The 12,888-nt window shown below is 40.3% G+C and overlaps 1 protein-coding gene across 8 annotated transcripts in view; it reads left to right on the forward strand.

The window, feature by feature from the left end:
- Positions 1–12,888, forward strand: part of CHL1 (cell adhesion molecule L1 like) — a 157,189-nt gene that overhangs the window by 37,418 nt on the left and 106,883 nt on the right. The window contains exon 1 of one of the 8 annotated variants that reach the window (XM_032194461.1): positions 5,960–6,093. The exons of the other annotated variants lie outside the window; for them this stretch is intronic. The gene's annotated coding sequence lies outside the window, so the exon portion shown is untranslated. Of the gene's footprint in view, positions 1–5,959; positions 6,094–12,888 lie in introns of those variants that run through there. 8 annotated transcript variants of the gene reach the window in all.

The raw sequence follows: 12,888 nt of genomic DNA on the forward strand, positions 1-12,888 counted from the left end.
CTCTGGCAGCAGACTTACATTGCTGACTCATGTTTAGGTTTTATCCTTCCTAACCTCTATGTTCTCTTCCTTACAAAGCACATCTTAAAGTTTATATTTGATTATTTCCAAAAGAAACTGGACTTTGTGTACCTTTATACTTAATTGTGTTCATGATCTTGGATGCTTTTCCTCCATTGTTGAGATCATTTGGCATGCCTGTGCTGTCCTCCTGAGTGCTTACAGCTTCTCCACACTTGGTATCTTTGTGTTACCAAAGTCACTCATGAATAACTGGGTCAAGCACAGCCCCTGTAGAGATGCACTGGTGTTTTCTCTCAATTTGGAAGTGAGCAGTGGAAAACTCTTCTATGAGTGTGTTTATTGTTAGTTTAAATATAATAATAATAAAGTTAGTTCTGCCTTACTGTGGTACAATATTTTTGTCTAATCAAAATGTATCTAACTCTTTTATGATAGAGTAGTTATCCTTTTATTTAAAAAAAAAAAAAAAAAGAAAAAAAGGTGGGGTTTGGAAATTGGATTGACCTGATTAGTTCTTCACAAAATATATAGAGAGGGAAACATGATTGTGGAGGACCAAGTCCTTAGGTCTGGAAAAGGCAAACATAAGGGCCAAATTCTCTTGTAGATAGGAAGGGAGGCCAAAAACTGCTAAGGATAAATGAGGATGGGCATTGGAAAGAGACTTCTTGATGACAATCCAGCCAGCCCAGCCCGAGGGTGCTGGGGCAGGGCAGGAGCAGCCCTCACTTGGCACTTCCCAGAGCAGCAGAGCCATGGTGGGATCTGGCAGGAGGCTTCTGCAAGTCCTTCCCAGCCCTCTGCTCTGAGTAGATAATAAAAGCTTGGTTTGGGCCAACATTTAAAAGCCAAAATTGTTCCAAAGCAAGTTCTTAAAAAGCATGCTCTGTTTTGTAAGGGATGTGGAATGTGTATAATACTGAAGCTTTGCTACAGCATACATGGATACAATAAGTTAATGCATTATTTGTACAATTAGGTATAGACCTAGAGCATAGCACAATGCAGTTCTCTGAGGCTTCTGTCCATCATATTAGAACTGTATAATAGTAGACACTGGAATAATAAATAGTAAATATAATAAATGGTTTTAAAAAGATGGGATAAATTACGCATAATGAGATTATCTCCTGAAAAAGTACAGCCTATTTTTTGTTTGCTTTTTAGAGTTCTGTTTCTAAGCCCTGCTACCATAGACTTCAGTATTCATAATTTTCCTTCTGCTAAGAGGAGTAGTCACCATTTCTGCAAAGCCACACTCCAGTTAGCTGTTTCTGAGGCAGGTCTGATAACTGGCTGCCTCCAGTTCTGTACTATGGAATAAAGGAAAACATTTGGAAAAAATACCAATATCCACCATGAAATGAAATGAAAAATTATTTTTCTGAAAGTGACAAGGTGTTAAATTCCTTTTCTAAGTTAATTCTTTGACAGACTAGTGTAAGTAAGCAATAGAGAATGGAAAGTGATTAAAAATGTAAGAATTAACAGTAAAGAGCAGAAAAAGAATTGTTATATATACAGATTTGCATCCTGTAACATAAAGAGGATTAAAGAATAAACTTACCTCTGGCATTTATTTTAGAAAAAGTCCTGGGGACAGGTGACACAAATAACTCTAATGTGCCAACACCCCAAAGGGGTCAATGGGACAAACCCAAAGAGCTATTGTAGGAAAAAAATCTGTACTTGCTTTTTTTTTTTTTATTGTTTTATTTTATTTTTTTTTTTTATTATGTTCCCACTCAAACTATTCAGGTAAAATGATAAAATTAAATTGATGATGATCCATCTGGGAAATGGCATGATATTTTTCTCTAAATATGGTTTGTGGAGAAATTTTAAAAAGCCAAATGATTGCATAGAGAGTTATAGTCTGTGAACCATATTGTTATTGCTATTGCCAGTACTTTGTCTTCAGATGGCAGGAACTCTTTCAGCCTGTAAAGAATGAGAAATTGCTTTGTTCTCTGACAGTCTGAAAACTGCTTCTGACACCCGTCTCCAGCCTTGATTTGATTAACAGAAGTGATGATTTTCCCCAAAAGAACAAGGCCACACAGGGATTGCCCAAGGAGGAGCGGGCAGAGGTGATGCCCGTGGGTTCCCTCCTCAGCAGCTCGAGCCGCAGCAGCATGTCAGCTCGTGTTAGGCTCAGCCCTTGGTTCCTCTTCTGAAATCTCATGTGCTTTACAGAGTGTTTGTGTCTCCTGCGTGTGACAACCGCTTAAGGTAGCAATGGAGAAGTGTTTGCAGAGGTCAGATGAATGGACTGCTGCTTGCTTCTCAGTCATCAGTGTTGTGCACTGAGGATGCTCAACATGTGTCCATATGACTGCTGATCTACGTGCCACCTGTGCACGCCAGGGAGACTCACAAAATTACACCTTAGCTGACCAAATAAGCAACAAGTTAAAGATTTCAGTCTTGAAAACAGTTGCGATTGCACTTCTAAAATCTGATGATGTGTAACAGAATGACTTGTAGGCCTGAATCTGTCTTGATAGAAACGTGACGGATTACTTAGGGATTTTCTTTAAATGCTGCTGCGCTATTGAGATAGCTCCTCAAAACCCATCCTGTCATGCTAGTTCAAAAATTGTTGCAGTAGAAGTTATTCTTATGTATCTATAAGATAGATTGTTGTTCTGCTGTGCTGACAGCTGGTTCTCAGTAATCCATTTATTTGGCTGCACCGTCTTTCTTGGCTGCACAGAGGCAGGATTGCCAAGTGGGCAGACATCTCAAGATACCCTGCTTTGTGTGTTTTTTCAGTGTTACCTTTGGGGGGGTAGGGTGGTGTGTGTGTGTTCATTTCCTTCTAAGTACTTCCTGTCCAAGCTTAGTGTTTTATATTCCACCAGAAAATCCCTGATCATGTCTAATCATGGCAGAAGGGAACCTTTACTACTACATGATGAACCTTTTTCCCTTTATTGTAGTTGCTGTTTTGTCCTCACAGACAGGGCTAGAGGTAAGTAGAATGTTCCAGCTACCTAGTACCTGAAATAATTTGGGTGAAATGTATTATTATTAGCATGCAGAAAGGGCAAAGCCAATTGCCACATGAGTTCATTACAAGGGAATTATTCCCTTATATATGTTTACCAAGAGTCAGGCCGAAGTGAGCTGGCTCATTAAATCCAAGAACTTGGATACTGTTATCCCTCCTCCAGATTTAATAGGCACGCTTTTTCTGATGGGCTGCTTTTCTGTAACGTGCTGTGTGGCATGCGCAGACACCTGACAGATGCTCGGCATCTTCTTGCATCCGATGAGGGTCGCAGCTTTGACAAATGCCGAAGAAGGGCTGTCAGGGATGCTGCCCCGGGGGATTTTGCACGTACCCAGAGCTTGGGAGAGGCTGCTGTGAAATAAACACTTGTTGTGGGCTGGCTGCAAGCAGCTTGCGTCGGCTGGAGGTCATGGCGGTTCCTGCTGGCACACCAGAGCTCTGTCTGCGAGCATGGGGCAAGAGGACAGCCGCTAATAAGGGACCCTGCGTTGTGTCAGCAATGTGCTGTGCTGAAGAACAAAGGCATACTGTCTATGCTCATAATCTGTCATTTGAAAATTAATGAACAAATGGCAGGCTACAGATGGGATGGCTATGAAACCCCTTGTAGCAGGCGAGAGCTGCTTTCCCACCGAGCACTTTCTGCTTAATGATTTGGTTTCATATTTGAGAAAGTCTTTGTTGCTGTGTGCTGGTTCTGAGCAAACTACTTGTTGGGGGGCATAAACTTTCTGGAGGATGTTTCATGCTTACAGTAAATACTTACTCTTCTTAGGTCCTTCGAATATGGTATCATGAAATCATTCAAATTAATTATGCAAAAGCTGTTTTTGATCATCTGTTGATCTGTTATGTCCCTGCATTGTTGGTTTTTATTTTTATTTTTTTCAGTAACCAGCTTTGGTTTACCTTTTCACAATTCATATTTATGTAAAAAGGTGATGATCCCCATACAGCTCAAAATTACAGGGAGAGTAATCCTCTTCAGGTAAATGAAAATCAAGCCATTCTAACAAAACAAGGTACTCTGTAAGCTCTGATCCCAAAAGCCTGTCTTGGTTTCCTACTGCATTGCCTGTTGCTCATCATGGAACAGCGCTCAGGCAATTTCTGTCTTCTCCAATGGGCAGGAGATAATGCTGGGTTAGTCACAGCCTAGATCATATACAGGCTTGCCAGTGAATATATTGGGATTTTCCATTCAGCTTCTCTCAAACGGCCTTTATGGTGTCCTTTTTCTCAGTGGAGGTGCTAGTTTGAGATTTTTCTTTTGAAACTCCCACATTCATCAGTGATTGGGGGGTTTGGATAGATGGGACAGACTGCAAAAGTGTAAAAACCTCATTTTCTCAAAAAGCTGTCCTAGAAAATGGCATTTTTTCCTTGGCCAAGAGAGAAAAAAAAAGTTCTCATCAAACCAATCTATTTCAACATTATAACCTTTAGCCCCAAATGCGGGATTTTTTGCCAAAACCTTGCTCATTACAGAGGATTTTCATTTCTCTCTGATGGGTTTATGCTAAAGTGTTATCAGCGGGTGAATTCCTGGGCTTGGGGGCGCACAGTCGGGCTGGCAGCGAGGATGGAGCCTGGGGTAATGCATCCCCAGGGAACGTGTGCAGGGAAGCAGGGCCTTCATCCCAGTTGCCTGTCAGGGGGCTGTGATAAGCACGGGAAGAATGACATCAAGAAAGCATTTGCAAAACTTTCTGTTTGTTGCTTACTTTGCAACTGAGAATAGCTGAAACCAGCCCTTGGTGCCACTCATTATTAAATGCTTTCCTTAGCAAACGGGCTTGAATGCAAACATTGTCTTTCGTCTCCCTCTAAACTGCTAATGCTTTTGACATATTTTTTGAAGTTCCCATTTAAAGCTGTAGTATTTGGACTCCCTGTAGTTTTCTGGCAGTGTCCAGACCTGGAATTTTATTTTTCCTTCTTGTATGAAGTATTAAAAACCAGTGAGAAAAGGTTGCTTAGTGTAAGGATTAACTTGAGCTACAGTTTCTCTTCACTCCATTTTCTGTTCAGAGTCATTCTCACACTTCCAGAACAAGTGACCTGTCATTTCAGAGTGCTGTGTCTGATGGAAAGTGCTGCACTGAATCCCCCAGGAGTCAACAGCTGCCGTCTCAGTACTGCTGGTGGGAGGGGGCGATGGTGCTGTGAGGGAGCAAATCAGAGCAGCGCTGTCACTTGAAGAGAAATATTTTGGGAATATTATCATGTTTCTGTGGAAAATGAGAAGTAGAATATAATGTTTTGGTTAAAAGGTTACAGGAATTATATAGTGGTTTACTGGTGTATAGTTTTGTAGTGGTATATCAGGTTATTTGGCCAGCTGTCCCAGTTTGAAGCTGATTCTGCTAGAAGTCCTCCTGGAAAGTGAGTGCAGATATATGATGCTGGTAGCTGTGAAAAACAGACGAGGTTAAAGTTTGAGATTACTGTGACAATCAAAGGCAGAAATAAGCTGAGTTTGGGAATACATTTTCCGTTACATATTTATATATAATTCACTCAGCTGTAATGGAGGATGGAATTTAAAATATTTCTTGCTCTATTTCAAATGACTTTTACAAGTTCATTGAATAGTAGGCAGGAGGACAAACTCAAGTGTCCTAAAGATCAGGCTTTGCAAGTACCACATATAGGAAGATATAGTACTGAAAGTTTTCCCACTAACAAATGTGGCTCTGCTGGCACATGATCCATATTTCCATCTCTAGGATGCATCACCCTGAAAATTGCAAAACTAAGTATTAAGAAATAAGCCTTGAAAATATGCCAGCTAAGTTCCTTAAAAGGATCTGAGACAGGGTGACTCACTACTCAAATGGCCATTCATTGCATCTGCAGAGCATTTCAGGTTAAATTCTCTGAAATAGCAATGATTTCTTGTAGAAGTTCCGTGTTGCAGAGCCATTGCTGCCGCAGCAGCCCAGGGTTAAGAAGGTCCTGGCACAGCGGGTAGCAGGGAGGTGACAGCAGCCTTGCTACCACCAGCCTGAGCAGCGAGGAGGAGGAGGAACACAGAGGCTTCCCATATTAAGGTCTGAAATTTCTGAGTTGATTAAAAAGCTGAACTGAAGTGGGCTTTGGGTGCTAATCAACCGGTTGGCCACCTGGGTCACCATGAAGGAGCATACCTGGAATATTGTCTTCTGTTCCCAGTGTGCCACTTGCAGTGAGTGAGGCAGGGCTTGGGAAGCACAGGGATGTGGGAGACCATATTTGTGAAATATTTGTGATCTGTGGATGCATGAAATGTAGTAACTATTTAGTGCCAAGATCTGTCTTTCCATATTATTTTGATCTCTTTGCTGTTTTGTGTCATATAGCATTGTTTACTGCACATTTTGGCAATGAGATCAGAATAATTTTTTCTATCAAGTCTGTATTTTTCAATTTCTTTCTCAGATCATTTTTTTTTTCCCTCTCTCCAATAAAGCTACTTTTCCAGTCTCTCACTGCTGTTTCCCTGCCAGTGGTGGACTGAGTGTTTCAGTTTTGAAGACCCTAAATTCAGGCACTCTGTAGGAACCTACCTTCCAGAAAACACTAACTACATCTGCTGAAAAGCAGATCTTTTCAAGCATTCATCTGACTTGGGAATACAACCACTTGCAGCCCTGAGCAGCCTCAGCTGGCACAGCTGGGTGAAGCCAGGAGGAATGTGCCAGCATGCCTAACGAGCTCGTGCTCGGTGGCTGTGGTCCGTGCCAGGCTGTGAGTGGCAGCCTGTTTGCCTCCCTGCCTCCTTCTGAGTGCAACCAGCTTCTTTCTGTCTTTTTCAATAAGCAGAGGGAGCTGCACATCAAGGCAGCATCTTTCATGGTTGTTTTGCATAGCTTCTGATCCACATTTGAGGAACCTTTACTGATTTTTTTTGTTGTTATTTGGTTGGGTGTACTGATATATTCAATTATTCATTTTTCTTCTTTGAACCTTGATAGGGGAGGAAGAAAGAAAGAATAGTTGTCTTCTTTCAGATTTTGCAGATACTGTGTTACAGTCTCTTGCAGTTCCTTATGGAAGGGGGATCCAAACTCAGCTGAAGTTAACGTGAATCTTTCTGCTAACTTTCATGTTACCTTTGTGGTCATGCTATGTTTGGCTCAAAATGTGTGTTTGGGTAGAAGAAATGCTGTGGCTTATTTGACAGTATGTATAGTGACCTTATTTGCCATGAGTTGGGGGGGGGATGGAAATATTCCATTTACAGCCACAGAATCAATTCTCTCTGTAGGCATTGATTACTTTTGTTTCTGACAAGTTGACTTGTATTCTCATCTGTCTCCCATCCTCAAGTCCAGGTCCTTAAGTTGAGCATGTCTCTATGTTCCACAGGTGTGTGTTTTGCAGTGGTAAACCAATATTTTCCTTTACAAAATACAAGCAGAGTAATTTTGCCTCGGGTAAATTCTTTCTCTGGGAAAACCCATTCAGGAATGCTTCAGGGCTTGTATCTCAAGATAAAACAGAAATCTGTCTTGCTTGTAAGATGTGAGTCAATTTTCATGTCTACAACAGCTGAAAGAAAATTAGCAGAGAAAAAAAAAAAAGTGTACAGGATTAAAATGTACCAAACATAGTAGAACCTTCAGAATATGTACACATGGTAGACTCTACACTTCTTGATAGCTTTTGATGTGATTTTCTGTCTCTTGTGAAGTGCACTGTGCAGCTCTCATGGACCCATCCCGATCCCTTCCCTGTTTGTGTCAGATTTCTTCCTTGTCCTTTGTGAAAGGACAGGATGATGGCATGACTGTCTTTCTAGCTCTTGGGTCTGAAGGTGACACTGCCAAACGGTGTCAGGTAATCTACGGACACAGAGAGGGGTGCTGCCCCAAGGGTTTCCCTGGGGTGGTGTAGGACTCCCACATGTCCAGTACTGGGTCAGGGCTCTAAATTGTGGGAATAAGGCTCCATTGGCTGTCTTTAGAAGGGAAAGAGACAGTTATGATGGTGAATTTCCTTATTCTATGGTAAATGTGCATTTCTGAGGTTTGATAGAGACAATTTAAAAAAGAATTAAAAAAATATATATATCTTTTAAAATGTCAGGCAGGGAGTTTGATTGAGTTGCAAATACACACGTGAACTTTTAATTAGTTTACTATCTTGTTTAGACAGCTGTGTTTTTTGTCACTATAACGTGTGAATGAGCTTTGGTCTTCCTTCTTCCTGAAAGCCAGAGGTCTGGCATGCTGCAGCTCTCCAGCCCAAGCAGGCACCTGTGGCACTGTTGGGCCAAGGTGGCTGCGCATCAGCAGCAGAGCCTGAGACCAGCATATAATTACCTTGTGTTTCTTTATGAATCCTCTTTTAGGCGGGGGAATTGCATAACTTAATTAATGTGAGTAATACTAATTATTTTGGATATGACATTGCACAAGTGATGATGAATAATGCGGATACCGCTGTGGCACTAAAAGCGGTAGTTGAGGATCTTTTTGCCTTTTCCCCTCATCATCCATCTTGAAGTATTGTGACATTGGGTGACATAGATAAACCTGAATTCTGTAATTAAGTCTTATTTTAATGATCCTGGAAAATATTCAATTTTGCATGTTCTCTTGGTATAAATGTGGCTTAATGAGTCTTTCAGCTTTCCTATCTGCTTACTGCACTGCTGACATTTCTCCATTCAGATAACAAGATGCAGGAGGATAAAACTATCTTTAAAATGCTCCACAATGGCATACGTAGGTTTTCATATTAATGCAGATATTTTTGTGCCTTTAGGTCAATGGTTTATTGACATTTATCTGTGGAAGTCCATGTCAGGTCTCTTGAAAAGCAAATATCCCTAAAAAGAAGTGAGGATTTCAGTGGCTAAATTAGATTTTTATTTTTATTTTTTTTTTCTGAAAGAATTCACCTTATGTTCTATGAACATTGATTGTAATTAGGATGTTTTTTTTAAGATTTTAAGATTTCTTGCACTGGCTTCTACATTTGCAAAAAATTAAAAAAAAAAATAATAATATATAATGAAAACAGTGAAAACACAGATGTCAGCCCCCTCACCATAAATTGTGCACAGATTCAATTAAATGTGTGCTTCTACAGGAAAAGCTCATTCTTTCCTCGTTCTCTCATGCTCTCCTCATTCCTTCTCCATGATGCATGCACTTCTGGGAGCGATGCCCCACATTTCCTGTGGAAATGTCTGGCCCCATCCTCTTGACGCTCTCCCTTCAGATGTTTATATACATTCATAGTCATAGAATCATGGATAAGATTCCCTCTCTGTTTTCTCCAAGCTAACCAGGCTCAGGCCTCTCAGCCTCTCCTTGCGTGACAGATCACCCTCATCTTCTAAGGGTGATCCACATTGCAGTACAACCCAAGATGCTATTTCCAGAAAATAAGCAAATGCAAGGCATATTTATTTGCTTTGTGACTGGAACTCAAAGGTTTTCAAATGAGAAAGAAAGTGCTCTTCAATTTCCTCAGTAGAAACAGTTATAAAGAGAAGAAATAGGTTGAAAGAATTGACTTTATTTTCTAGCCTACAGCCAAGCAAACCAATCACGTATAGAAGTATCAGATGTATTCTGTGTACAGAATGGTGGAAAAATCTGGTCTGAAGCACAAGTTAACACTATCACATGATAATTTTTAGGTATGTAATTACAATCATGCTGCATTTAGTAAGTGCGAATACTTACATTCCAGAGATTTGTTGTCAAATTGGACATGGGGCTTAATTTAGATTAAATGCAGAAACTTAGTGTCTGAAAATTGCTCTGTATTTTGTGCCTCATAGGCATAAAGTGCAGATGAAAAAAGTAAGATGGAGAGGAAATAAATACTCTATTTGTAGAGACAATGATACATTTATTTTTCTTTTCTGATTTACCATAAAGGTGCATGCATGATAATGGAAACAAATCAGCTTGGTACAAATCCATGGCAAAACAGAGGTGTACTGAATATATGAAAAAGGAAGATTAAGCACCCTAACTAGGGCCCTGTGGTAGCTTTTTTTTTTTTTTTTTTGGAAGTGATTATTGTGAGACTGAGTCTAAATAATAAGCATGAAATGTTGGTTAGGCTACTGATATATTGTGAACTATATCTAAGCGAAAAAAAAAAAAAAGCTTATTTTGTAGCATTAAGGGATGAAATTGAACCAGATTTAGAAGAAACACTTCAGACTATTTTGTGCAATTGGCAAAAACAAATATTGACTCCATAGTAAGGTATTGCAAATAAATTAAATTATTAAGGATTATTAACTGGTTTAGTCTGTAGAAAATCCAGTGTAAAAAGCTTTAACTCTTTCCCTGGTCCTCCTTGATGCTTTTATCTTTGGCCCTAGCAGCAGTCATGTCTATCTCCTGCACCAAACACTCATGCTTTCCAGGGCCGTCTTTGGCCAAATTGGTCCATAATCTTCAATGAAGTGTTCTCCAGAGGGTTTTATTACTAAATGCTCTTGGTAAGTAATAGCATATGCAAAGTAGATCTGTACACGTATGTCGTATCTTGTAGTAAATGGCTGAAGTATGGCAGGAAAGTGCACCTCAGGAAAACTTCTGTTAGCTGAAACCAAGTTAATGAAATTCTCATAATCAGAAACTTGGATTTGTCCCATAGGCTTGCCTATCATATTCTGCACTTACGAGCATTTGTTTGAGTGCAGAAGTGCTGGTTGGTGGATGCAGCTGGTACCATCTGAAATGCAGACCGATGCTTGGCACAGTGCTCGCCTCAAACCTCAGCTGCCAGCTCCTGCCAGCCCTTACTCAGGAGAGCAGTTGTTTAGGTTCAGCAATTTTGCTGGTGCACCATATATATCATTACGAATAGCTAGGCTGCTTTCTTTTTTCATTAAGGGTGACAAAGTAAAACATGAATACATTTTCTTTTTTAATATGAACTGAAGTTAAATGTTCATTATTTCTTACGAATTTAATGTGAGCAAGCTCTTAATATGATGTCAGTCAAAGTCTTCTCTCTGATCCCTACTTGTCCCATTTTAATTTATGAGAGCAAAGGTCATCCAAGTGTTGCTTCTGGCCCATTTAATTCCCTTGTGGCTTCTGGTTGTGCAACATGTCATCGTGTGTCCTGGTGGGTGGCATATACATTGCATCAGAGCATTATCTGACTTCTGGTGTGCATTGGTTTTCAACAAACCTCTTTCTAAAGCTGGAGCAGTCCTCAGTAACTGCTTTTTCTGTGTGTTCTGTAGAAGGATGGTCATGTTGGATGGGGACGATAGGAGAAAGGCAGAGCACTGGACCACACATGCACAAGGTGTCCTGGAGGTGTCCCAGAGGCTTTTAGTGTATGGCACTCTGTTGGCCAGGAGACAAAAAGGAGAACGTGATGTTTTTAATGTGACAATGGTAGATTGAAGAGCGAGGGACTAGTGGGGCCATGCTGTGGGTCTAAGGCAGCATAAAGCTGATGTGGGTTTGTCTGTCCCCAGGGATGCTTAAACCTGCTCACAGATGTCAGCCAGTGTGGTGGGAAGGCAAAGGACTGGAAGGAGAAGGAAAGAAAAGGACTGAGTCAAGTATTTTACATAAAAAATTGTATGTCAATGCTGAATTCTTGTGACATTTCCGCAAAACAGGAGCTGAATTGGTATGGCTGTGCAGTAAGTCTTGTTTGTGTCTTATTGCTACTCAGAATCCAGTCACAACAAAGCCATACTAGCTGACACTAAAACACCATAATTGTTGGGTTTGTAAGCCACTGTATGTCTGTGTAAGAATGGTGTTAGTTCTGCTGATGAAGATAAGCTAAGAAAGTGAAAATCAGTGTGGAAAACAAAGTGTTTATTAAGATGGGAAAAAGATACAAAGATTGATCCTATTTTTCATGAATAATCAAAAATTAAGAATAAATACAATGGGATAAGTTGGCTTGTAATTCAAGCTTCTTAATGTACCAGTTGCATCCTGTGGATCTGGAGTCTGAATTTTCAGCTGTTAGAGCATGAAGGCATCTGTACCCTGTACCTGCTAAAGCTACCAGTGGGTGCTCAGCACAGGCTCTGCACATAGGTCCTGGTCTCTGTCTGCCACCAGCGTAATCCCAGATGCTGAGGAAGCAGCAGCTGCTCTCCCAGTACTGCCCTTAATACCTCGAGACGCCTCATGGCCCTTTTAGGTCCATTTCCTGTGCATTACTGAATGCAGCGATCAGAAGATCTTGGTGAAATAAGTTTCATTTTAATAATCTAAATGCAGTTTGTGGCACCAGAGCTCTAATGACATGCATACTATGATGTTATGCTGTATGGCTTTATGCTGTATTGCATCTGGGCATATTCAAGTATGAAGTTCCTCACATACAGGTTAAAAAGAATTCTTTATTAGATGTACAATCTCTCTTGAAAGAAATTGCACATTTTACTTTCTGTGTGATTAAATATTTCGCTACAAAGAAAAGCAAACTGTTAAGTTTGTACAATGATACATCTGCAACACAGCAGACATTTGCCTTGTAAGAGATGATTGCTTTTCTCTGATGGCCTGGATTTTGTCCGTATGCAGTAGTATACCAAGTAATAAAATTAAGCTGTCACTACTGATAATAGCTTTGGAATGAAAGATATTTTCTTTTCATAGAAATGGACTTCCTCAGAAGTCTAGCTTCTGACACAGATGAGATACAAATGCTACTTTCTCACTGCTAGGTGTGTGTTTAATACCCTGAGCAGGGCCGTGGATGATTTCAGTGTGGTGAGAGAGCTGGAACAAAAATAGTCCTAGAGAGAAACTCCAGCACTTGATGAAAAAATAATACAATCAATTAATAGATAATCAAGTATTAATAATTCAAGTGAGCTGGGGGATGAAAGTTGTTAATAATTAAACACT

The sequence above is a fragment of the Aythya fuligula genome, chromosome 10, assembly GCF_009819795.1.
Source record: "Aythya fuligula isolate bAytFul2 chromosome 10, bAytFul2.pri, whole genome shotgun sequence".
Lineage (NCBI taxonomy): Eukaryota > Metazoa > Chordata > Aves > Anseriformes > Anatidae > Aythya > Aythya fuligula.